Genomic DNA, 26,448 nt, shown 5'->3' with positions numbered 1-26,448 from the left:
TGTATTCTTCTGATCTTATTTCGACTAAAATCACTCTTGGTTACCTTGGTAGCTGGCGTTCTTCCGCAGTGATATTTGGGGGTGGTCTCTTTGGACCTCTACCCCTAGATCATGAAGATCTCTCTTGACACGCTGGGATGGGGAAGCCTGTTCGCTAGATTGTGGCAGGAGTGTTCACGGGGTGGTGCTGACGCACAGGTATAATCTTCGTCTCCTCATGAGATAATCTACTGATGTCATGAGGGGTCATACTGTTGCTGTCCACAGGGCGCCATTCTGGCAGGTTTGCATACCACTCTCACACCGCATACGAGGGACACTACAAAACTTTCTGGCCTAGGCAACACGCAGTGTCGCCAGGCGTCATTTGACAGTTTTTGGAGTTTAACAAGTTTGACAGTTTTTAGCCTATGCGTACTCAGGACAGTTTGACATACGACCATGTGTAGAGTTGTTTAAAGTGGCTCGATTGAGACACCTACAAAAAATGGTTTTGGAAAGCTTTTACATCATCTTCTGGCGAAAATCGTTGGCCACGCCTTTTCTCTTGACGGGCTGGAATCAAATGAAGTCATTGGATTCCCAGTCAGGGTTATACGGCGCAGGATACATCAATTCAACGTTTTGTCCGGTCAAACAGGCGCTGGTTTGAATCGATGTGTGAGAGCTCGCATTGTCATGATGCAGAACGATTCGTGTTCTCTTATTCGTTTTTCGAATTTCTCAAGACACTTCAGGCAAACAAATTGTAGTGTACCACTCTAAATTAGCCGTTATGCTTTTCTTAAGCCTTATAGTCGCCACACGGCCAGTTTTGCCGAAAAAAACAGGCGACCATTTGCTTCGTAGGTCTTCTTCCATGAACAACTTTCGTTGGATTTGGATCGCTTACGAAGACCCAAACGGTCGATTCCTGTTTGTCGGGCTCCTAAGCTTCGATCCATGTTTCGTCGTCTGTGATGATCTTATAAGAACCGCAATTGCTTTTATTCACAATTTCTTTGCACCTTTTTGAGCGATTGACCAATTTTGTTGGATATAGTGGGAAAATCCATTTTTGCGGCCAGGTGTTCATGTAATATCAAATGAAAGTTGGTGGAAGAAATACCAATGGATGCCTCTATCTCACGGTATAGAACATGGCGATCTTGCATTATCCGTTTACGCATGGCATTATTTTTTCTGGCACAACGTCAGATTTTGGGCGAGTGTCGGATCGAAATACAAAGATTAAATTTGTTCGATGCACTCTTCCCGTGATTATCCACGTCGAAAGTTGTAAAAAATTATCGGACGAAAATGTTCACAAGTAAATTCCATTTTTTTACGATTTTTTCAAGTCTGATGCCTTCTATTCCTACAGAGCTCTTCTATTCTATAGAAGCCTCCTACGGAGCTCTTCTATTCTATAGAAGCCTCCTACGGAGCTCTTCTATTCTATAGAAGCCTCGTACGGAGCTCTTCTATTCTATAGAAGCCTCCTACGGAGCTCTTCTATTCTATAGAAGCCTCCTACGGAGCTCTTCTATTCTATAGAAGCCTCCTACGGAGCTCTTCTATTCTATAGAAGCCTCCTACGGAGCTCTTCTATTCTATAGAAGCCTCCTACGGAGCTCTTCTATTCTATAGAAGCCTCCTACGGAGCTCTTCTATTCTATAGAAGCCTCCTACGGAGCTCTTCTATTCTATAGAAGCCTCCTACGGAGCTCTTCTATTCTATAGAAGCCTCCTACGGAGCTCTTCTATTCTATAGAAGCCTCCTACGGAGCTCTTCTATTCTATAGAAGCCTCCTACGGAGCTCTTCTATCCTATAGAAGCCTCCTACGGAGCTCTTCTATTCTATAGAAGCCTCCTACGGAGCTCTTCTATTCTATAGAAGCCTCCTACGGAGCTCTTCTATTCTATAGAAGCCTCCTACGGAGCTCTTCTATTCTATAGAAGCCTCCTACGGAGCTCTTCTATTCTATAGAAGCCTCCTACGGAGCTCTTCTATTCTATAGAAGCCTCCTACGGAGCTCTTCTATTCTATAGAAGCCTCCTACGGAGCTCTTCTATTCTATAGAAGCCTCCTACGGAGCTCTTCTATTGTATAGAAGCCTCCTGCGGAGCTCTTCTATTCTATAGAAGCCTCCTACGGAGCTCTTCTATTCTATAGAAGCCTTCTACGGAGCTCTTCTATTGTAAAGAAGCCTCCTACGGAGCTCTTCTATTCCCAAGTGCTGCCGAGCGACCTTCTTCCTACTTCTGATCTTGTCGCAAATAGCTGTGGCTTGCACGTACAATAAAATGCTATAGAACGTTAAACCCAATATCTTGGGGTAGTTAGTGGTCGAAATCAATACGCCATCGACCCATATGTTCAGGATTAGGCTCATTTCATCCGTTCACGTGGTGAAGAGTGTATCAATGGATTTAGAGACGGATATTTTCATAGTCCTCAGAGATATCACCCCGCCTTGTTGAAATGCCTGTTTCACTCATCGGATCATAGACTTCTTATTTTTGAATTCCACCAACGAATGGTGTCCACAGACATGGCTGAATGCCTAACGTTTAAAACACGACTGGAGAGAAGTCTTCTCTATATCCTCGAACTGCCAAGCAGTTCAAGGATATAGACGGTATCTAATACCATAGGATAGGTGAAGAGGCATCATGGATGTTGGTCAATTGTAGGAGTAGCGTTTGTGGTCGTATGCTTATCAGTCTTTTTGGTTGGTGCCGACAGGGTTTATTACAGCTTTTGGGCCATTATGTCAGGACGTATGTAATTGCTCCCGAAAAATAGTATCGTCGTAGTAGGGACAGGAATGAAAACCTGTTGCAAAATATTTCAAAACAATCCGAGACATGTTCTTAAACTTCGGCGAAATTTTGTGTGGTAGGTACCAGAAGTAGATACTTAATATTCGGAGCTGATCTCTATCTGAAAGAAATGCGGAGCTTTCGTGGGGGAGAAACCCGAAGGAGTTGGACAAAATATTATGAGGTGTAAAGTTTATACCAAATCGGGAAATCAGTTCGAAAGTTATCGTGCGCACCAGTCAAACAGAGGGACAAACAATATGGAGTCGATTTAGCCCCGTCCATGCTAAATCGACTCCATATTGTCGGACTTCGTCCAAACATGTTAGGGGTCCAAACCCCTTATTTCGATGAGGTAAAATATTCACAAATTTTCTCCATTGGATCCAATAATCTTCAATACGAAATTTGATTGCGATCGGTTAACTTTACGTGTACCATGGTCGATCTTTATTTACATAGTAATATGTATGGGACCGAAATCGCCTTTCAAATCGCTGAACAAATTTCACATGTTGGCTACTATGGAATCATTTCTATGGGACCGACTGGTAATTGGATCAAATGAAAAAAATATAGAACATTTGTTTTGTTTTTTAGCCTAAATGCTGAGGATAGACTTCAATAGACAATAGACTTCTTCATCTCTGGGACACCCATAACAACAAAAAATTTCCATTACATTTATTCGGCAGTAGAGCCATTAGCAAGTGACAATGAAAACCCAAATCCAGCCATGAATGGTATAAGTATCCTTTCTTTAGTTAAAAGCCGACTTTTTAAAGGCATAACTTTTAAGCTTAACATCTAAATATGAGCATACCATATTTCTCTAAAAGACTGGCATTGGCTGGTTCACTAAAATAAATCTGTATGCTTTATAACCCAATAATTTGCAATAATCCTCATTACACTCTCTAAAGATATTTCTGTATAATTTTAACTTGAAAAGTTATCAAACAGACATAATGTGAGGGTCACACTTCTTTCAAAATTTAAATTGACGATTCTATTCAAATTTCTAATATTGCGTATTCTGTTTAAAATTCCTGAAACGTTTGCTTTATATCTATCAAATTGATCTAAATATCAATTTCATTAGAGTTTCTACGGCAAGAGAGTTTAGTTGTTTTGGCTCACTAAAAGACTACTACAACTACACAGCAGCGGTAGCAACGATAGGTTGGTTGGATAGTTGTGTCCATAGCACTTTTATTTGCCCAAAATAAATGTAGACTGGCTGACAAATCAATTTCACTTTTAACATGTTTCTGCTTATTTTTGCGATGTGTTTTTATGTTTGTTTGTCTGTTGGCCCCTGAAAGTAAAACAAGAGTGCAAAGTGAATGAAAGTGTTCTGCTGTGACGAAGACGAGACCTGTGCCAGATGATCACCAACTAACCAATCATCCGTGCACTGAACTATCTTGAGAGTCACCAACACCAAAGACATTGGGGTAGGTAGGTGGATAGGTAGATAGGCGAGAGTAAATAAACGCTGGCACGATGGGACAATGGGCCAATAATTGCGAATTTTCTATTGTGAAGTTCCAAAAATGCAAGCGTTTAATTGGCGTACTTATAAAGCCATAACTTAAACACTTGACATAATAAAGTGTAAGTAAACAAAACAACAACATAATTAAATGTGCAAAAATAAACATTAAATATCATTAGAAATTATACAAAACAAACAACAACACTGATACCAAAAAAAAAAAAAATAATTACATGTGAAATGGAAATGATGATGATGGCGATGAAAGAAAAACAATGCGCAGACTCAAATGACAATGATAGCGCATTTCACACGCTTCCATTTCTCATAGCTGCCTTGCGAGTCAGCCGGCCAAAAAAACATTCCACAGTCAGTCAGAGCGGAGTGGAGTGTCGGCTGTTTATTTATCATTATTAACTAAATATGCGCTTAAATTAAATGTTATTCATGACAGCAGCGCAGGGTAAACACTCCTCATTAGGTTTAGTTTGTTTTATTATCGTGGTTAGTCGATGGTCGTTTTGTCTCTATGTCTGACACACGCTTCCACTGGCTTGCATTTAGTCAGAGCAGAGCCCAAAGCGCTTAATTAAAATATTTGACCAAAAGAAAAATATTTCGGCTTTTAAAGTCGGCAACAACAGCAACTTCGACAAAAATTCACTTTCATTTTCATGCTAAACGGTACTTTGTATTATTTGGGTCTTTTGCCCGAAAAAATAAACTGACGCTACGCCACAAACAACAGCAGTCATAAGTCACGATGGCGACAATGGCTATGAGATCGTATTCACGCCAATGTTATTTAACATTCATAGTAACACTCCTCTGTGTGTGTGTGAGATATCGAAGAAATCGATGAGCATTCGTTATGGCCAATCGAGTGTTTGTCAAGAATATCCATCCCGCTTTGTTCGAATTCTTCTTCAACGGAAGTTTATCACCTATATGATGTAATTTCACATAAATCCACTTTTGAGTGTTGTTTTGGGGAAAAAAGAAAGACACAACAGCCAAACAAATCTCAGTCGTTCATTGGAATATTCCTGCCAGGGTTGGAAATTGCAGGCAGACCCAACGATTTTTTTGAGGATAGATTTATGATGAAACGTAGCGGATTACGGACATATAGAGACTGCAATGAATGGAAGTTAGTTTATATTAGTTGCTCTATATCAATGACTGAGCTGATTTTTTCGCACACCTAACTCCGTATGAATAGTCAATGGCTTCAATGATAGTTAAGACTGCCGTCCTTAATTATATTGAGTTGAGTGAAATTCCTGATCTGCTATGAAACGAGACTGTTGTGACAGAGTGACTCTGGCGGCTATGGTAGTTTTGATTGCATTGACAGGAACAATTTGTACGATTGAAGAAGTGAAGGGACAGTTGGATGGAGATCGAACATGAACTATATCCGTATCTCAACCACAAAATGTCAAAAATTGCCACTATATTCCACTTTCCTTATATCATTATGAAATGTTTACCAAATATGGTCCGTAGGGAGTCTGACCGGCTCTAACATGGCAAGTCCAAGATTTATCTTGGTCCCTCTTCTATCTCAAGTGGACACTGATATCCCGGTGATGTAATCAGGGGAACTGCCTTTAACATCCGTTAAAGGTAGTGGGCTAACACTAGAGCGGGCAAACTATCGATAGTTTAACTATCGTTTTGATTACTATCCCAAAACAAAGGTCACTTCGGACACCAAAACATGTAGTTTGAGTTATCTGTAGGGAATTATTCAAAAAATAATTGCTTTGGAGTCTGACGTAAATAAAGCGTTACAACAGCGATCAAAACGATAGTTGGACTATCGATGGTTTGCCAGCTCTAGCTAACACGTGCCGCTCATTCTGCCATAAGAACGATACAACGTTTAAGGACCATGAGCAGCGAACCTGCACCTGGAATGTTCGAATTCTTTATAGAATAAGTGCAGTTTACACACTGGCGGATGTACAAAGCCGATATTACTGCCATACAGGATATACGATGGTTTCGGAAAGTCGTCATAACAACACCTAAAGGTGACGTACTGAATTATAGCTCCCATGTATAAAGTACGCACGAGTTTGGTTGCGCATTTGTAGTTAATCGTAGGAGAAACCTCTGGAGAATGAAAGAATTTCTACAATTCGGATAAAATCATTTTTTTCAACATAAGTCTTATCTGTATCCATGACCCTACCGAAGACATGGAAGAACAGAACAAAGATATATTTTAAGAGTGAGGTAAAAACATGGCAGTTAGCAGCATCAGATTAAGATTCATAAGGGCACCTGGCTGTCGCCGCTTCAAAAAGCAGTCGAGCGTTTGGATGTACGAATGTTTCGAGGAGTAAACATTGACTCTGATCACTATCTTTTTGCAGCAAAGGCGCGTACTCTATCAAACTTTTGCTAAAACAAAAGTCAAAGCGATTCAAGAGCAGGTCCTAAACTGAACTTATCCGAAATTTTGTGTGGGAGGTACCAGAAGGAGTGGACCGATTGAGTCCAGGATTGGACCGAATGAGAACCACATCTAAGTCTGGTAGACATTTCACGATTTGCAACGTATGAACCAAATCGGTTACTCCCTTCAAGAGTTATCGTACGTACAAATTTTCCGAACATTCTCGAACTTAAACTATGTTTGAGCAAAATATTACGAAAGCCAAATTTTGGACCGAATCGGTTGATCCGTTCGAGCATAAATGCTGAGGGTATAAAAAGCTACAATCACAAAAGATAGCCACAGAATATCCACTCTACTTGCCCAATTCCTTAATGAAAACACTTCCCGTTCGGATAATAAAGTATATCACCTCAGTGGCAAAGTATTGGCAACTCCACACAACAGACGCAATATCCATACATGTATACCGAAGAGAAGAATGCGGCATATAAGGCTACTCTACTATCAGTAGCAATGCGCATTGCACAAGAGAGAGGTATCGGTAGAAACGTCTTTTCATTAGGAAAAAGAGAGGAATGAAAAAGCTGGCCAGCGTTAGCCGAAATGAAGTCCGAAAATTCTATCAAAGAGTGAAACATCAAAGTGAAGGCTTTAGTACAGGAAAATCCTCTTGTAGATACCAGCAAGGTAACTGATGCAAATAGTGTGCTCATGCAATGGAAGGAGCATTTTTTCCAAACTGTTGGTATCTAATATTAGAAAAGAAGTCGAAGATACCAAAAATTCAATTCCAGAAGATGGTATTGAATGTACGTATACCCATCGGCCAACATGAGATAAAGAAAGCAATAAACCGGCTGAAGAATAGTAAGGCAGCAGGAGCCGATGGCTTACCAGAAGAGCTGTTCAAAACCGGAGGAGATACGCTGATAAGGTGTATGCATCAGCTAGTTAGCACCATCTGGCAGGAAGAACGCGTAAACCACGATTGGAACCTGAGCATCTTGTGTCCCGTCTACGGTAGAGGAGATAAGACTGTATTCTCTATACATAGGGGCATAAGCCTTCTCCCTATTGCTTACAAGATAATGTCAGGGATATTGTGCGAACGTCTAAAGCGCATTACCAATGAAATAATTGAGCCTATCAATGCGTCTTTAGGCCTGGCAAGTCCACCATTGATCAGATATTTACCCTGCAGCAAATCTTCCAAGAGATGCGATCGACACATACCATCTTCGAATTTGGTATCCTAGCAAAGCTTATATGGCTTTGTAAGATGGCATTAAATGCTATTCGGTCCTCAGTTAAAGTAGGAAAGAACATCTCCAAAGAGTTAAATACCAAAAGAGGTTTCAGCCTTTCTTCTGCTGGAAAAGGTTATACGCGATGCAGATGTTAAAATAAGTGACACAATCTACAAAAAAGGACATCATCATTGCCTATGCTGCCGCTATTTACATCATGGATCGATCAGTAAAGGCAGTAACTGATAGCTTTAATAAGGTCGAAGGAGAATCTGCAAAAGTGGGTCTGAAAATAAACGGCGAAAAGACAAAATTAAGAGCATCGCCGCGCAATTTGTCCATAGAACTCAACGCAACCACGCATGTTTTTATACCCTCAGCATTTATGCTAACGAGGGTATATACACATTCATACGGGCAAAATGTGCCTCATCGAAATCATGGCTTTAGACCCAAAGTATGTTTGGACGAAATGTGTTTCAGAGTCGATTTGGAGTCGATTGAGCAATGTCCGTCCGTATGTCTGTCTGGGTGGAGCGCACGATAACTCTTGAACGGATCAACCGATTCGGTCCAAAATTTTCCTTTTGTAATATTTTGTCCAAACATAGTTTAAGTTCGAAGATGGGTTATATCGGTCCACTCCTTCCCCCACAAAAGTTCGAAAATGTTCGGAAAATTTGTACGTACGATAACTCTTGAAGGAAGCAACCCATTGGGTCCATAATTTGCAACTCGTGAAATGTCTACCAGAGTTAGATGAGGTTCCAATATGGACTCAATCGGTCCACTCCTTCGGGTACCTCCCAAACAAAATTTCGGATAAGTTTAGTTTAAGACCTGCTCTCGAATCGCTTTGATTTTTGTTTTATCAACTTGTATTCATTGCCCCCATACGACGGTAAAGGCTTCATCAGGGGCACGTCCATACTTCCTGAGAAAATAGCCTGAAAGTTGCACAAAACCCCTATGACACCGTGTGAGGTGGTTGGAGCGCAATATAACTCTCGAACGGATCTGCCGATTGGGTCCAAAGTTTGGCCTTAGTAATATTTTGCCCAAACATAGTTTAAGTTCGAAGATAAGCCATATCGGTCCACTCCTTCTGGTACCTCCCCCACAAAATTTCAAAAATGTTCGGAAAAATTGTTCGTACGGGAACTTTTGAAGGGAGTGGCCGAATTGGTGCATACTTTACACATCCTAATATTTCTACCAGATATAGATCAGGTTCAAATATGGTCTATATTTGTCCACTTCATCCAGTACCTCCCACACAAAATTTCGGATAAGTTCACTTTAAGACCTGCTATCGAATCACTTTGGTTTTTGTTGAAGCAACTTGCATTCGCTGCTTCAATTACCCCAGATATGCCCACTGTCCTATATATAGGACACACAAAATTCTTGCTAATTTGATATGTTATGTTTATCAAAGTACCGTTTATTTTGGTACTACAGTACACATCTGTAGCTCTTGGGATATTATGTGATTCCATTATTTTGAGCTTCTATTTTTGAGTTTTGAGGTCTAGTTTATCGAAGTTGCCACATATCGCTTAGATTTTACAATGATTTGCGTTATGACCGATTAATTATTGGGTAGTTTTATAACGAAAACACACACGATGTGGAGCCTACTAAGAAAAAATGTTAACTAGATGCCGAAAAGGTGTCTTTGGACTATATGTCAAATGTTTTGTGTCCCATAACACCCAGTTATATGATAAAACCCTGTGCCCTAAAGTGGCCCCAAAAACCACTTTTTTCAAAAAATTTTTAAAAAACATATAAACATACTGTTATTATTTCACATTTGCTTCTAAAATAATATAAAAATACTTTTAAAATGATCACGGCTAGGCAATGTCATTCGAATGAGCGATGATGAACCCGCTAAAAAGCCGTATAAAGACGGCCCGCATGGCAGTACTTGATGCTCGAGGTTTCGATAAAGTAAACAGGTTAAAGACGAGATCAAAGAACACGATATCCAAAATTGGTAAAGAAAAGCAATGTGTTTATTATTTTGGGAATCATTCCCTTTTTATTTATCGCCACCGTCCATTTTAGTGGGCCATCGTATATTTTAGAGCTGTTGGACCATTCTGTCAGGAAGCATGGAGTTGCCCACGAAAAACATTATTTTGCTGAAAACAGGATAACCAGAAGTAGATTCGGTAAAAATTTCCAAACGATTTTTTAACACCGATTAAACTGCACTAAATCGAAATGTATAACTTTTGTCAGGGAGGAATCCGTAAATATTGTCTGATTTATAGACCCTCTGAGAGGTTGACTTACATTTGGAAGAAATTTTACGATGTGTAAAGGGTCTCATTCATTTCCTGATTTATTGCGCCCAACAGTCAAAGGTGAAATATCTGGTGATATATCTTTAGTTCGGCCTTTAGGACAGATGATCTGAAGAGAGCCACCTAAGTATGTCTCTGTGGTCCTGATTATTATAATGTTCTTTTTCGATAGTTTCCAAAGGACGCAAGAAAATCCTACATTCCCCAACAAAAATGATGATTTTTGTAACTACTCGCATCGTCTACTTGTCTGTCCGCCATATGTGTAGAAACTCATAGTTTCGAACCTTCGGACATGCAATATTACATTTTTCGATTTTAGTTAAAACCCTCAGAATGATGTTCAGATACATTTCCTGAGGATTTTAGCTCTGTAAAAATTTCCACAAGTGTTGTTGGACTCGGCGCCCTTTGTTACCTATTGAATTTCCATTATTATTTTTAAAATCAAATCATATATTTTCAATATTGTGCAACCTATTTCGACTTTCCATCCCTGTTAAGTGCCTTGACAATAATTTACTTCGCTTATTAAAAATCGTTTACTCAAGAGTGATCATAGCCTCTTCATCATCTTTTCATCTTTTGGAGTGGTGTTAAAACTTCACTCTTGTTTGGTTTTTTTCTTTTTGGTGTTGTTTTACAAATTTTCCAAATGTTTGACGTTTACAATAATCGCTTGTATCGATCGCATTATAAATCCATTTGCTATGGCTTTCAAATGAATATTGATTTCTTTCAATGCCCTTTTACCTTATCATTGTAGCGTCTCGCTGGCATTACTTTTCTTCTCTGGACGTGTGTTCGTTCAATAGGTCGATGTTGTAACCATTTTTGTTTTGTTTGTGCTTGGAATTTAAACTTCCGCATAATTTTTTGGACTTTTAAGGGAAACTCTAATGAAGAAGACACAATTATTTAAAAAGGCATTACCGCCATCTTCGCTTGTTTTGGTCGTCTCGTTGGCTGTGGCATTAATTTTTTTTAATGATTTTATCATTGCCGTCTTTTGTAAGTTGAGCTTTTGAGGCTTTAATTTTGGATTTTCGTCTCGGTTGTTTTTTTTTTGTTTCTCTTTTGTTTTGATGTATTGTAAGTACAAGTATTTACGTTTAAATGGTTTTCAAAAAATAATTGAATAAAACACGAGCTATGACTCGACAGGCTGACTGAAGATAAAAAATACTTGCGCAGAAAAAAGGAAAAGTAAATCTTCTATTCACTGCTTCTTTATTATTTCTTCTTTTGTTTGGTTTGGATCAATGTAATGCACAGTGGGAGCTGGACCAATTAAATGAAGCTGGCTAAAATAATGTTTAATCAACTTTTGATATTTGTTTTATTAAAGGTTCCGAAAAAAGTTTTTGGGAAACAGGCAAAAATGTCCATGTAATCAAATAGTAAATAGTTGAGCCCGCAAACAGCTCAACGAACCGAGTCTGGATTTTACCGAATTGATGTTTAAAAGAGTTGGTGGATCATTTAATCCTATTGAAAATAATGTAAACTTGACACTTACATACCTGTTAAACTAATCGATTCCCCTTCTTTTTTTGGGACTACTGTAATTGCTTCCAAGAATTCAGCACAAACAATGGTACTTGAAGTAACTTTCGTTTTCTGCTCAAACTTCAACCACAACAACAATGGACAAAGGAAACTATAACTTTTTTCGAGTGGTTATTATCTATTTGGAAATATTGTTTCCCATGCTCTTTCTACAAACACAAGTGGGTGTCGTCGAGCTTTGTTTTGTTGTTGGTGTTGTTGTTTGAATTATTATTATTAAGGTGGCATTGCAGAGGTGAGGAATATTTTGTAGACTCCCCTAATGAATGAAATGATTCGCTCATCACCATCATTGCTTTACTATGTTTATTGAACAGCAGAAATTGGCGCTGGTGGAGGCGATTGTTCGACGGCTCTACGACACTGCCACTGTTGATGATAAATGATAAACATTTGTTCACAACTTCATTCCAGCCCTGGGCCAGTGGCAATTTGCAATTCGCACATGCGTCTAATACTGCTAATAACAATCAATTTAACAATTCATTGCCAAATCGAATGATCTATGCCGCCGATAGCGATGACCAGTCACTGAAGCCACACGTTAGCGGCACTTTGCGCCGCGAAGATAACTCTCATCATATGGACTTTCTTTCATTTTATTTAATTAGTTGACATTAATAACAGGTGATGGTCGGATTTTATGAGCGATAACACTAGAGAGCATATTATTAACAACCCGGGCGCAATGTGGTCGTATGTGGCGGTAATGGGGAGTTATGCAGAAGAATTTTATTGCTAAAACATTTGATTAAGTGGTTAGCTCCACGAATACGAACATGGTTAGTTGATAAATATGCATAGTGTCGCTTCAAATAAAAAACATGTTTATCGGCAAAAGAGTATTTAATTTTTTTTACAATTTGTCATATTTATAATTATCTGTGCTGTCTGTGGATCAGGGTAAATAGGTGAAACCAACCAACCCTAAAGATGTATAAACTCAATTTCATTGATATGGAAGCCGTATAAGTAACTAATTGATGGCTATACTTTTTTATAATTTTAACATATTGATGTACCCGTATATACGAAAAGTCTTCGTCGAATGCCGTAGTCTGGTAAAATTTCTCCGAACTGAATTTTGGGAGTTATGTCCTTAAAAAAATGTATGAAATTACAGCCTAATTTTTGTTCGTTTTCTTCATAATAACTTTCGAAAATTCCCCCAGTTTGTTTTTTTCTGTTAAACACTGGATTGCATTTGGGCCCTAAATATATACAAAAAGGCCTCAATTTGATTTTCAAATTTTCGATTTACTTGTTGTGAAGACAAAGTGGCACCAACAGCTGAATGACAAAAGGTCCCAAAAAGACGAAAATAGGCCCCAAAAGTTATGTTGTTGTTTTTTATATACCTGTTTAGGACCTATTGTCGTTTTCAATTTGGGGTGTTATTTCATGGGTCCTTATTTCTGTAGGCCAAATTATTTTCTGAAAAAAATCATTGTTTGGTAATGACTTTGTTGCTGGGCACCCAGTATTGCTTATTAGCAACTTCGACTTTAGCATCGTAACGACCAGAGTAATTTATGTTATAACTTAGTTTTGACATATACATACTTTAATTCTATGTTTTCAAAATACTTATAGACGCAAGGTAAAAGAAATCGGGGCTGAAAGGGTTAAAACCAATCATTTGTCTCTTACTCACACATTACTCCAAAGATACACCACCTACAATGACTTACTCGTAATTGGCCGACACTCCCTTAAACATAAAAAACTGATTGAATATTTGAATGAATAAATGTTTCTTTCTTTTTTATTCATTTATGGCCAACAAAAGAGGGAATTCCAACATTCGCAATCTTTAAGATGAGAAAAAAATGTAATTATAATTTTATGAACCCTTTTAATTATGGGAAGAAGACGAAGAGGAATCAAACAACGCCTAAAAGTGTTTTCGATTATTACAAAATACCTTCGTTCTCTTTACAAGGAAATTTTAATGAAAATGAAAGTTTGGCCGTAAAAAACAACAGCCAACAAAACATAAAAAATATGACAACACCTCATAAAATATTAGATTGTAATTTATTTTTGTGCGTTGCGTTTCTTTTTTGCTACGACTCATCTGCTGGCGCACAATAGACTATAAAACTTATTTTTCACTCTGAGAAGCTAAAAAAAGAAAGGACTTTACAGCATAATCAGTATTGAGTAAGAAGTAAGATATAAAATTATAATACATAAAATGTTATATTTGTATGCCTGGCGAGGATTTTTATAAGGAATATCCAATGAAATTGACATTTGAAATCCAGTGTATTTCCTAAACGTACTACTTGAGCTCTAAAATATCCTAAGGAGACAAACTAAACTTTTTGGGAAAAATACTTTTGGTTGTGTTATGGGCTACTGTCTATAGATGAACGCCTCAATTCACACATCCGTCGGAAATCCGTCTAATACTTTTTAATTTGCCAGAAATGTGGGTACTATTTTAAGTTCAAATTGTTACCTTTTTGCAAACATGTACGACTTTGGAACATATTTCATTTTGTAAATTTTCCGATGTACAACTGATAATAATAGTAAATACCTTCATTGAAAGACAATATCTTCGTTCACGCAATACCCATGGTTAAATATTAGTGTACTTTCGAAACGTTTCACTACGTTTAGTTAGCATGTATAGGAATATGCGAACAAATATTTCTCTACAACATACACTGTGCAGCAGCATTTTTGGGGGGTGGAAAATTTCTTTTAGAGATGAAAGCCCTTGATGAGTATACTAAGGACCCAAAAGGAATTTTTTTCCATAGGTCAAGTTTCTGAGATATCGCGCGATGAAGTTTTTGATGTTTTCCCTCTAATACTTGGGAATATAGCTCCATATCTCTGTTTGGCGTTGTTGTAGCTTCGTTTTGAGGGGACATGTCTTCAGTCAAATCGATTGGCGAATCTTTTTGTAGAACATTTCATTCGTCTAACTCAATGCCTTTCATGTCCTTTTCTTCCTTTATTTCTTGAACCGTAGTGAAAGTATCACATGATGAGATTTTCAGCATCAAAATATTCTACAAAAATGTTGCTCAGAAGATTTTAGGTACGGGTCTCTTTGACAACTAACCGTTTTCATTGTCATTTTTGATATTTATTCGGACTTGGTTCAGAATTAAATGTTTTTCTGTATATTCGTTATTGGTATGGTATGGATGGTATGTATAGGTATGTAGGCATTACAATTGGTTATTGCTTATGTAGACATCTGGGATGCTTCTGAAATATTTACCACAAATAGCTCAGTGTGTGGTTAACAGCTAAAAAATACCGTAAATCAAGAGGTACGCTTCTTCTGGAGGATATAGGAAGACGTGGACCTATACCGATAATTGTTTTCTGGAATATTTTATAACCCTATGAAAGACTAAATAACAATTTTGAGTATTTTCAGTATTGACGTCACATCCTTCACAATTACGGAAATCGGGAGGTACCGTTCTATGGGTGCTATATCGAAACGTGGACCTATACCAACGAAATTCAGTCGGAAAGGGATTTACTTCCAACGTAGACTATATACCAAATCTCAGCCATTTCGGTGGTTTGTTGTGGCCACAATCTTCAAAATACCGAAAATCGGTAGGTACCGTTCTATGGGGGCTATATGAAGGCGTGGACCTATACCGAAAAATTTCATATGGAAAGTTTTATACCTCAAATGAGAACTAAATACCAACTTTCAGCAATTTCGGAGGAATATTGAGGCCACAGCCTTCAAAATACCGGAAATGGGGAGGTATGGTTCATTGGGGGTTATATGAAGGCGTGGATCCATGCCAACAAAATTATTGGGGAAATTTTTATACCTCCAACGAAGGCTAAGTACCAAATTTCTCCCATTTCATTGTGATAATGAAACTAAAATCTTCAAAATACCGAAAATCGGGTGGTACCGTTCTATGGGCCTATATCAAAACGTGGACCGATACAGCCCATATGCAATACCAAACATCGTAGAAGTAATAGAAACTTCTATAACAAATTAAAAAGCTCTATCTTAAAAATTCCGAGCTGTATCTTGATTTCAACAGACGGACATGGTTATATTGATTCAGAAATTTACCCGGATCAAGAATATATATACTGAATTGGGTCTCCGATGAATATTTCGATGTGTTACAAACGGAATGACAACTTTAATTATATCGAGGGTACATGTGGAGAGTATATATAATTATTATAAATATAATTATGGTGGAGGGTATAAAAATATTAGAATTGATGTAAGCGTTAGCGTTTTTGTAGTAACTCAGCTATTTGGCCATTAACGTCAATATATTTAATGAAAAGACGGGGCAATTTTTATCAGGTTTGTCTTTTGGAATATGTACATTAGGATTATGACCGTTGCTCTCAAAAATGAGTTCCTGTTGCGAGAATTTATTCCACTTTTAATTGATATGATATATGAAATTAAGGGGTCGATCATCGATAACAATTATCGTTGAGTGGCGTTGCCAGTTGTCAAAATTGATCCACGTATGGCAACTCTCAAATGAAGTTGCGAATCTCAGTTGACGAAGCGGCAGTTTTTCAGCAACCAGCAATTTTCAGTTGCAGTGGACATTTTCGAAGAAACAAGAAGTAAAATAGAAGGAACAATAAACATTTTGTTAACAATTATTGATTATTTGCATCATTAATTAATTTTGTGTATCAATATGGTGAAAATAACGACAAAGCAACAGTTCGAAATATTAATTGATAAACTGAGTGAAAATCCAAACTAAGCCCGAGGTGTTCGGGAGTTTTGATGAAACCAAAGCCACAGCGGATGAAGCGTGGAGGTCCATTTCGAACAGTTTAAACAGCCATGAACCTCCAACACAAACACCTGAAGAGGATTCACTTTAAAGCAAAGTTGTAAAAGAAAATGACTCAAAATAAAATAAACTTCAACGACACTGGTGGTGGTCCATCACAATAAGTGAATTTAGCGCCTTTGGAGTGGACAGCAGCAAATCTTTTGCAAATGAATTTGGTGACAAATACAGTAGGTTCAGTTTAAGTACAAATGACGAACATCCTCCTTTGGACCCATAATGTGCACATGTGCTCCATCTATATAGCCAACTACACCAGGGAATTTCGTTTTTGAATAAAAACGGTTTTTATTTTGTCTTTTTTCATCCTCTGTCAACTTCGAAACGATCCAATTTTGGCACAATCAAGTGGACAACTTCATTCAATACTCTCGACAATGTAGATTGAGCCATGCAATTGTTGAAATCATTGCCATGGGACTTTTGGATACTTCCGTCCTCAAAGAATCGCACGCTGCGCACACTTTCCACATGAACATCAGCTTACAGTGCAGATGGCAATTCCAATGGATTCGACTTGTCCCTCAAATTTCTTCTAATAGATGCAATGTCCTGTACATTTTCTTCATCATCAAAAAATAAGTCCACCGAACTTATCATTTTTTGGGACAGCAAATAAAACTTGACGATCCGAAGATTCAATGGGCAGGTTATATTCCAATCTTGGGTTGTTTTCCAAATTTTCTCGAAAACTCAGCCAAAATATTAAAATATTGTCCAGAATACACAAAAGAGTTATCCAAAGCGCAATTATTTTTAAAATGTTTTTTTTTTTTTTTTTTGGCGAGTAGAGGTCACAAGTTTGAAAAAACACTGATCGATAACATGTTTATCGACCACCCAGTTGAGTTGACATTAATGGTACAACATTTCGTCTCAGCAACAACGCAACTCAAGTTTAGTGGCAATACAAGATAGACCCAAAAATTATATATGATATGTATATGTAATGATATGATGAAAAATTTAGTGAGAAACAAAAGGTTATGCAATTTTGGTTATGTCGTGTGGCTCTAAAGCTTGTTTTCAGTTATATATCTGCTTGAGTGACTTGAAAAGTTAATCAAACAAGTAAGAAAATATCAGTCAGCTGTGTTGGCGGAGTTATACCCTCAGTCACTAACACAACAAAACAATAATTATGCCGTATATATACGAATCGTAATGTGAGGCTATACCAAATCACTGACATATACAAAACATTTTTAGTGACCAAATTCTTCATAAAGGACTTGAAATATTAAATTACGTTACACGGGCTTAACCACCCGTGAAACGTAGCGTAATGGTTGGATGTGTGGGACTTCGGTAGACTCCTAATTTTTCAATGTATCTCTTAGGTCATGAAAGCTAAACTCGAAAGAGAATTAAATAATTAACGTTAAACTATGTTTGAAAGAAATTTTTGTAAAAGTTTCAGAGTTGTATTGCACAATAGCCATTTTAGTATGTGCCGACAGGGTTTTGGAGCTTTGGCCATTATCTTAGGAAGTATTGACTTACTCCGGAAAAATATGTACCGTTGTAAATGAGGCCGGTAGAACGCTTAAAGCTGATATACATATACAAATTTTCAAATGACTTTGTGCGTCAGCTTTTTTATCGAATCAGCCTACAAATAAAATTTTGATTTGACCTTCGTAATATTTTCTGCAAACTTTGTTTAAGTCCGAAGATGAGTCATATCGGTGCTCTCCTTCAGGTACTTCCCCCATAAAAGTTCACAATATTTCCCTAAAATTGTACTCGCTATATATGTTGAATGGAGCAACCGAATTGACCCAAACTTTGGATCTCCTCATATTTTGTCCAAATGTAGTTTTACTTCAAAAACGATCGAAGGCCGAATGATACTTTTGTTAAATATTGTTTTCACAAATTATTAAATTGTTATAACTTCATATTTAATTTTCTTCTTTTTTGGTTTTATATTTCATTTGTTTATAATTCATTTTTGCTCTGTTCCAGAACCTGCAAGAAGCTACTGCTTTTTACTACGATAACATTTTTTCCTTTATGTTATCGAAAAAAATAATAAAAATTAGTAGATTCTTGCAGTACTGGAACAGACCATTTATTGAACATAAATATGGGCAATTACGTAGGAATTTAACATATCGTCGGTGTCATGCTTAAGTGTTCCATACGCCATTTTTGTGCTTAAATTTTTTAACAAGTAAAAAAGCATTAAGTTCGGCCGGGCCGAACTTTTCATACCCTCCACCATAAAATATTCATTCCTGTCCCCAACTTTAAGTGAGTACGTTAAAATGTCAGATAATGTACATAAAATGCTTCATTCGGGAGGCCCTTTTTTATGGTGCCTATATCTAACTGTTGACAATTTTTGGTGGGCTATAAATTGGGAGGTACTGTTATATAGGGGCTATAATAAAACATGGGTCTATGTTGAGAGTTTTTGATGGAAGCCTTTAATGTCAAATAACTCCTAATTCGGTTAAAAAATTTAGCTAGAATCCTCAAAATATCGAAAATCGGTACATAACGTGGGAACTTCAAATGTCATTAGCAGGTAGTTCGGAGGTATCTGGGCTATACGAAAATATGAACTTAAATGAACAATTTTTGTTGACTTTTAAATTTCAAATTACAGAAAGTTCGTCCAAAAATAAAGCTAAGGTACGGAAAATCGGGAGGTTTGTTTTGGGGCTATACAAAAACATGGACCTACGTTCGGTTAAACATTTTAAGTAAAATCCTCAAAGTACCGAAAATCGGGAAGTATCGTTATATTGGGGCTATGTTGAAAATTGTTGATGCAGATGCGTGTTGACCACTACAACCTTCAAATGTCAAATTACAGTTAGTTTTGTTAAAAATTGTAGCTAAAATGGCCAAATTACTGAAAATTGGGAGGTACCGTTACATGAGAGCTATATCCGAGCATGGACCTATGTTGACAATTTTTGGTGGAGAGGTGTTGTGACCACTAAGAACTTCAAATGTCAAATTACTGCTAGTTCGGTTTAATATTGTAGCTAAAATCATCAAATTACTGAAAATCGGGAGGTACCGTTATATGGGGCTTTCTTGACAATTTTTAGTGGAGAGGTGTGGTGACCACTAATAATTTCAAATGTCAAATGTTCAAATTACAGATCATTCGGTTAAAACTTGTTGGTAAAATTCTCAAAATACCTGAAATCGGGCGGTAACGTTATATGGGGGCTATTCCAAAAGATGGACCTTTTGTTATATAAGTTTAGTTACACTTAAGAACCCTAAATGTCAAATTATAGCTATATCGGTCTGAAAACGTAGCTAAAAACGTCAAAATACCGTAAATCGGGGGGTACCGTCATATGGGGGCTATACCAAAACGTGGACCTATGTCCACAACTTCTAATATATAAGTTTATTGATACTTATGAACCCTAAATGTCAAATTATAGCTAAATCGGTCTGAAAATGTAGCTAAAAACGTCAAAATACCGCAAATCGGGGGTACCGTTATATGGGGGCTATACCAAAACGTGGACCTATGTCCACAACTTCTAATATATAAGTTTATTAACACTTAAGAACCCTAAATGTCAAATTATAGCTACATCGGTCTGATAATGTAGCTAAAAACGTCAAAATACCGTATATCGGGGGGTACCGTTATATGGGGGCTATACCAAAACGTGGACCTATGTACACAACTTTTGTTAAATAAGTTTATTAATACTTAAGAACCCTAAATGTTGAATTATAGCTAAATCGGTCTAAAAATGTTGCTAAAAACGTCAAAATACCGCAAATCGGGGGGTACCGTTATATGGGGGCTATACCAAAACGTGGACCTATGTCCACTAGTTTTGTTATATATGTTTATTGATACTTAAGAGCCCTAAATGTCAAATTATAGCCAAATCGGTCTGAAAATGTAGCTAAAAACGTCAAAATACCGTAAATCGGGGGGTACCGTTATATGGGGGCTATACCAAAACGTGGACCGATATAGCCCATCATCGAACTTGACCTGCCTGCAAACAAAAGACGCATTTTCCCAAAATTTCAGCATCCTATCTTCATTTTTGTGGATGCTAGAGTGATTACCACAGACGGACGGACGGACGGACGGACGTGCTCAAAACGACTTAGAATTTTACCCTGATCAAGAATATATATACTTTATAGGGTCGCAAATGAGTATTTCAATGCGTTACAAACGGAAAAACAAACTTAATATACCCTCCATACTATGGTGGAGGGTATAAAAAGGCTGTTATTTTTATTTAAAATTTACAATTGTCATTTAATTGCTGTGGAAACCGGCGTAAAATTATTTTTTGCGTTCTGAATCTAAAATACCGCTGCGCGTCTCTGTCGGTCAATTAGATCGGCGGATATGATACCCCTTAAATTTCGAAAAACTCTCCGAATGCAGAGAATTTTTTCTAAATATTAACATTAAAACGGTCATATCTTTTGTGCGCGACGGTCAAGTTTAGCTACAAAATCGGAATGACGATTATCTCTGTACCAAAAATCATTGAAGTAGCATCAAACATTTTTGGAACTTTTTATAAATGGAAAACTCGACTTTAAAATTTTTCCCCATATATTTTACTAGCAAAGTGCCCGCTACTTCGTATGCGTTAAATATACAAAACAAATAAACAATATATAATATAGAATGGTGGAAACATTTTGTGTACAAATACGTACCACTTTAGTTCGATTTTCGTCACGCCTACATACAAGAGCAATCCACATTTTTTGAGATATTTTAATTGAGGTTCTCAGCGCAAATACGGCCTAACCCAATAACCGCCATCCTCATTTTCAGCTCTATCTGTTCCCCCAAAACCAATTATAGAACTATTTTGTACTTTACATGTAAATACATAAATACGAACCTCTTCCTATTATTTCAAAATTCCCTTTACACAATCAAAAAAATGTACCAAATCCTGTGCCATTTACAACTTTTCGTATATTTATGGCGCATATTTCTTAAATCGGACGTTATAAGCAAATGATAACAGTAATCTTAATTCCAAATCTCATGAATCCAGACCTATCCGTTCATCCAATATAAAATTGTACCACACATGGAACCATTTCGTACCCCTAAGTGTACCTAATTCCACATTTTAGGATTCGAGCGCTATAATTTCACCCAAATCCTAATTGTACAAAATGTAGTACTTTTTGTAAGCATAAGTACGAATTTCCAAATCTAAGTACGCATTTCCAAAACTAACCCCAACAGTAATATTAACTCCAAAATTCAAGATTCCAGCTCTAGCCGTTCGCTCAAATCCAAATTGAACCAAATGTAGTACTTTTCGTACTCATAAGTACGAATTTCCAAAAGTACTTCCATATCTCAATCCTACACTCCAACAGTAATATTAATTCCAAATTTCTTGATTCCAGCTCTACCCGTTCGCTCAAATCCAAGTTGTACCAAATTTAGTACCGTTTAGTACTTTTCGTACATATACCAAATTGTACCAAATTTAGTACTTTTTGTAGTCATAAGTACGAAATTCAAAAACTACTTCCATATCTCAATCCTACACTTCAAAAGTAATCTTAATTCCAAATTTCTTGATTCCAACTCTATCCGTTCGCTCAAATCCAAATTGTACCAAATTTAGTACTATATAGCACTTTTCCTACCCATTACTAAAAATTTCCAAAATTTTATCAATCCTACAATTCAACAGGTATTTTAATTCCAAACTTGAGGATGGCAGCTACATCAGATCACCGAAATCCAAATTGTACCAAATTTAGTACTATTTAGTACTTTCGTACCCATAAGTAGAAATTTTCAAAACTACCTCAGTGCTATGTTTAAACAATAAGCTTAATTCCGAATTTCAGAATTCCATATATATCCGATAACTCAAATCCAAATTTGGTACCATTTAGTACTATTCGTATCCATAGTACGAATTTCTAAACCTACCTCTATCAACACTCCAACATCAATTTTAATTCCGAATTTGACGATTCCAAATGTATCCTATCACTGAAATCCAAATTGTACCAAATTTAGTACTTTTCCTACCCATAAATAAAAATTTCCAAAACTTTATCAATCCTCCACTCCAATAGTACTCCTTATTCCAAATCTCGGAATTTCAGCTATATCCGTTCACCCAAATACAAATTGTACCAAATTTGGTATCATTTAGTACTTTCGTACCCATGAGTACGAATTTCTACAACTACCTCAATCCTACACGCCAACAGTAATCTTAATTCCAAATTTCAGGATTACAGTTGCATCCGATCACCGTAATCCAAATTGTACCAAACTCGATACCATTTAATACCAATTGTATCCAAACCTTCCTCTTTCAACACTCCAACAGTAATCGTAATTCCGAATTTCAGGATTCCAAATGTATCTGATCACATAAATTAAAATTTGGTACCATTTAGTACTTATCGTACCCATAACTAAAAATTTCAAAAACTTCATCAATCCTACTTACCAACAGTAATCCTTATTCCGAATCTCGGGATTCCAGCTATTTAATACTATTCGTATCCAAAGTACGAATTTCCAAACCTACCTCTATCAACACTCCAACAGCAATTTTAATTCCGAATTTCACGATTCCAAATGTATCCCATCATTGAAATCTAAATTGTACCAAATTTAGTACTATTTAGTACTTTTCCTAACCATTACTAAAAATTTCCAAAACTTTATCAATTCTACACTCCAATAGTACTCCTTATTCTAAATCTCGGAATTTCAGCTATATCCGTTCACCCAAATCCAAATTGTACCAAATTTGGTACTATTTAGCACTATTCGTACCCAAGAGTACGAATATCCACAACTACCTCAATCCTGCATGCCAACAGTAATCTTAATTCCAAATTTCAGAACTACAGCTGCATCAGATTACCGTAATCCAAATTGTACCAAATTTAGTACTTTTTGTTCCCATAGATCCGAATTTCCAAACCTACCTCTATCCAGCACTCCAAAAGTAATCTTAATTTCGAATTTCAGGATTCCAAATGTATCTGATCACCCAAATCCAAATTGTACCAAATTTGGTACCATTTAGTACTTTTCGTTGCCATAAGTACGAATTTCCAAAAGTATCCCAATCCCACACTCCAATAGTAATCTTTATTCCAAATTTCACTATTCCAGCTCTATCCGATCACTTAAATTCATATTGTACCAAATTTGGTACCATTTAGTACTTTTCGTACCCAAAAGTACGAATTTCCAAAATACCTCTATCCTACACCCCGACTGTAATCCCAATTCTAAATTTCAGGATTCCAGCTCCATCCGTTCCCCCAAATCCAAATTGTACCTTATTTAGTACTATTTAGTACCTTTCGTACCCATATGTACGAATTTCGAAAACTACCTCCATATCTCAAACCTTCGCTCCAACAGTAATAGTAATTCCAAATTTCAGAATTCCAACTTTTTCGGTTCGCCCAAATTCAAATTGTACCAAATTTAGTACCATTTAGTACTATTCGTACACATGAGTACACATTTTCAAAACCACCTCCTTATATCAACTCATCTTCTAAACCTTGATTTTCATTCCAAATTTCAAGATTTTAGCTCTATCCGTTCAAGTAATACCAAATAGTACTAAATTTAGTAACTTTTAGTACTTTTCGTACACTTATAGTTCGAATTTCCAAAAACCATTTGGTACACCTTTCTAACTCTCCATCAGTGAACCTCATTCCAAATTCTAGCTCTTCGCGTTTGCCTAAAACAAAGGGTACCATATTTAGTACCTTTTAGTACAGTTCTAGTTCGAATTTCCAAAAATCCAGCCTTATCTGACACCTTCGGACCAAGAGTGACCCTCACCCAAAATTTCAAGATTCTAGCTTTAGCCGTTTAGTCTGGGCGTTGATTATCAGTCAGTCAGTGAGTCAGTGAATCAGTGAGTCAGTGAATCAGTGAGTCATTGAGTCATCATTACTGAACTCTTTTATAAGTATAGATAATACATTAAGTTTAAGATAGATATGTTTTTCTCCTTTTAATCCTACACTCTAATTTACAATATTCTAGTCTTGTTGTGTAGGACTCAAATACACTATGCGACATGAAAATTTTTAACCATTATTAACCACCACAGTCTGATAGAAGACGAAAAATAAGAAGACACGTGTCCCGGCGTTTTTTCCTATCACTTCAACTTTCGCGGCTATGGGCCCCAAAGACCTGAGGCCTTGATGTCAAAAGGTATCATTTTGTATAATATAATATATGTGCCTAATTTTCTAAACCGCTAAGAATTTGGATTTACTCGTGGAAGCAAAGTTGTAGCTTTCATCCTAAAGAATAACAATCGCGATCACATAAAATACATTCAACCTCATCTTTAATGTCAAAATCGTCTTGGTCAAATTTCCATTATAATTTTTCTCGGGTTTTAATATGCAGATATCAAACCGATCAAAATTAAAGCAAACAACCATCTAGAAAAATGTTCCTTAGATCTCAATAAACAACTTTCTAGAACATACGAACTCTGTGGTAACGGTTCTTAATGGTCAAAATAGCAAAACAAATGCGATTTTGATCCTCTCTCTTCTCGGTTTCCGCTCCATAGATACTAAACCGCTCAAAATTCAAGAAAGCAATCAATCTCAATAATATAGCAAAGATATCAGCAAACAACTTTCTGGAACATACGAAATGTCTATGAACGGCTCTTAAATGTGAAAATAGACAACAACTTTTGAAAATATGCGATTTTTATACTTTTTTCTCCTATTCTGGTCCACAGATGCCGATCATATTTCCTTGAATTTTGAACAGTTTGTTATTTCCAGACCTGTGCGGGGGGAAACGTTAAAACTTATTTGTGAATTTTAGCTTAAAAAATCATTCCTTTGCTCCACGAGTAAACCCGAATTCTTAGCGGTTTAGAAGATATGTGCCCGGCAAAATGATCCCTTGTGACATCACGACCTCAGGTCTTTGGGGCCCATAACCGCGAATGTTGAAGTGATAGGAAAAAACGCCGGGACACGTGTCTTCTTATTTTTGGCACAACATTTTTTTTTTAATTTTCTATTTTTATGGTCTGCTTCTCTAAAACGATTCGAAACCAAATTTGTTCGAATTATTACTAAATTCCTGTTATTGTACACAATGTTTGTTTAATTGAAAACAAATAGAAATCGAATTATTTTTTAAACAGAAGTTTCGCAGTATTTCGAACTGGCAATAATCGGTAACTTTAAAACGCAAATTTATGAATGAAAAGTTCAAATAAAAGTTGAGAACACTGTTGCTAACGGTAGAACTTTACGACTACTTTTTATTGGTCGCTATCTTACCGAATAATATTGTTAATTACCGAAATTATAAGCATGTTAATTTTACCGATTTTTGTCGGTAACTTTAAAAATGTGTTTCGAATCGTCTTGAATGAAATATCGTACAAAATTCACCAAATGCCAAATATAAAATAACTCGTACCACAATCCTACTTTCGTGTATTTTTAGTAAAAATTTCCAGACACCCTTTTTCCTCCTTTTACATCAACAGTAGTTTTATTACAAATTTTAAAGTATTTACTAAACATTCACTCAATACAAATTCACCAACCCACAAAACATCAAAACCCAGCAAAAAATCCTCCCAACATAATGGATGTTGTAAGGGATTTTTGGCAGCCGAAACTACTTACAAAACCCCCTACTAACCCATTATTTTAACAAGGGCATATCGCACTGAATTACTAGTTATTCTATCGTCACTGGAATTTAAAAAATAAGCCATAAGCTAAAAAAAT

General features: G+C 36.7%; 1 long non-coding RNA gene across 1 annotated transcript in view; it reads left to right on the top strand.

Annotated features, from left to right (window-relative positions):
- Positions 1-26,448, top strand: part of LOC141404851 (uncharacterized) — a 312,536-nt gene that overhangs the window by 64,327 nt on the left and 221,761 nt on the right. The window lies entirely within an intron of this gene.

This window comes from Musca autumnalis, unplaced genomic scaffold (assembly GCF_047663935.1).
Source record: "Musca autumnalis isolate F117 unplaced genomic scaffold, ASM4766393v1 scaffold_5, whole genome shotgun sequence".
NCBI classification, from domain to species: domain Eukaryota; kingdom Metazoa; phylum Arthropoda; class Insecta; order Diptera; family Muscidae; genus Musca; species Musca autumnalis.
Note: the sequence above shows the minus strand (reverse complement) of the source record. Positions and strands in the feature narration are given on the sequence as shown.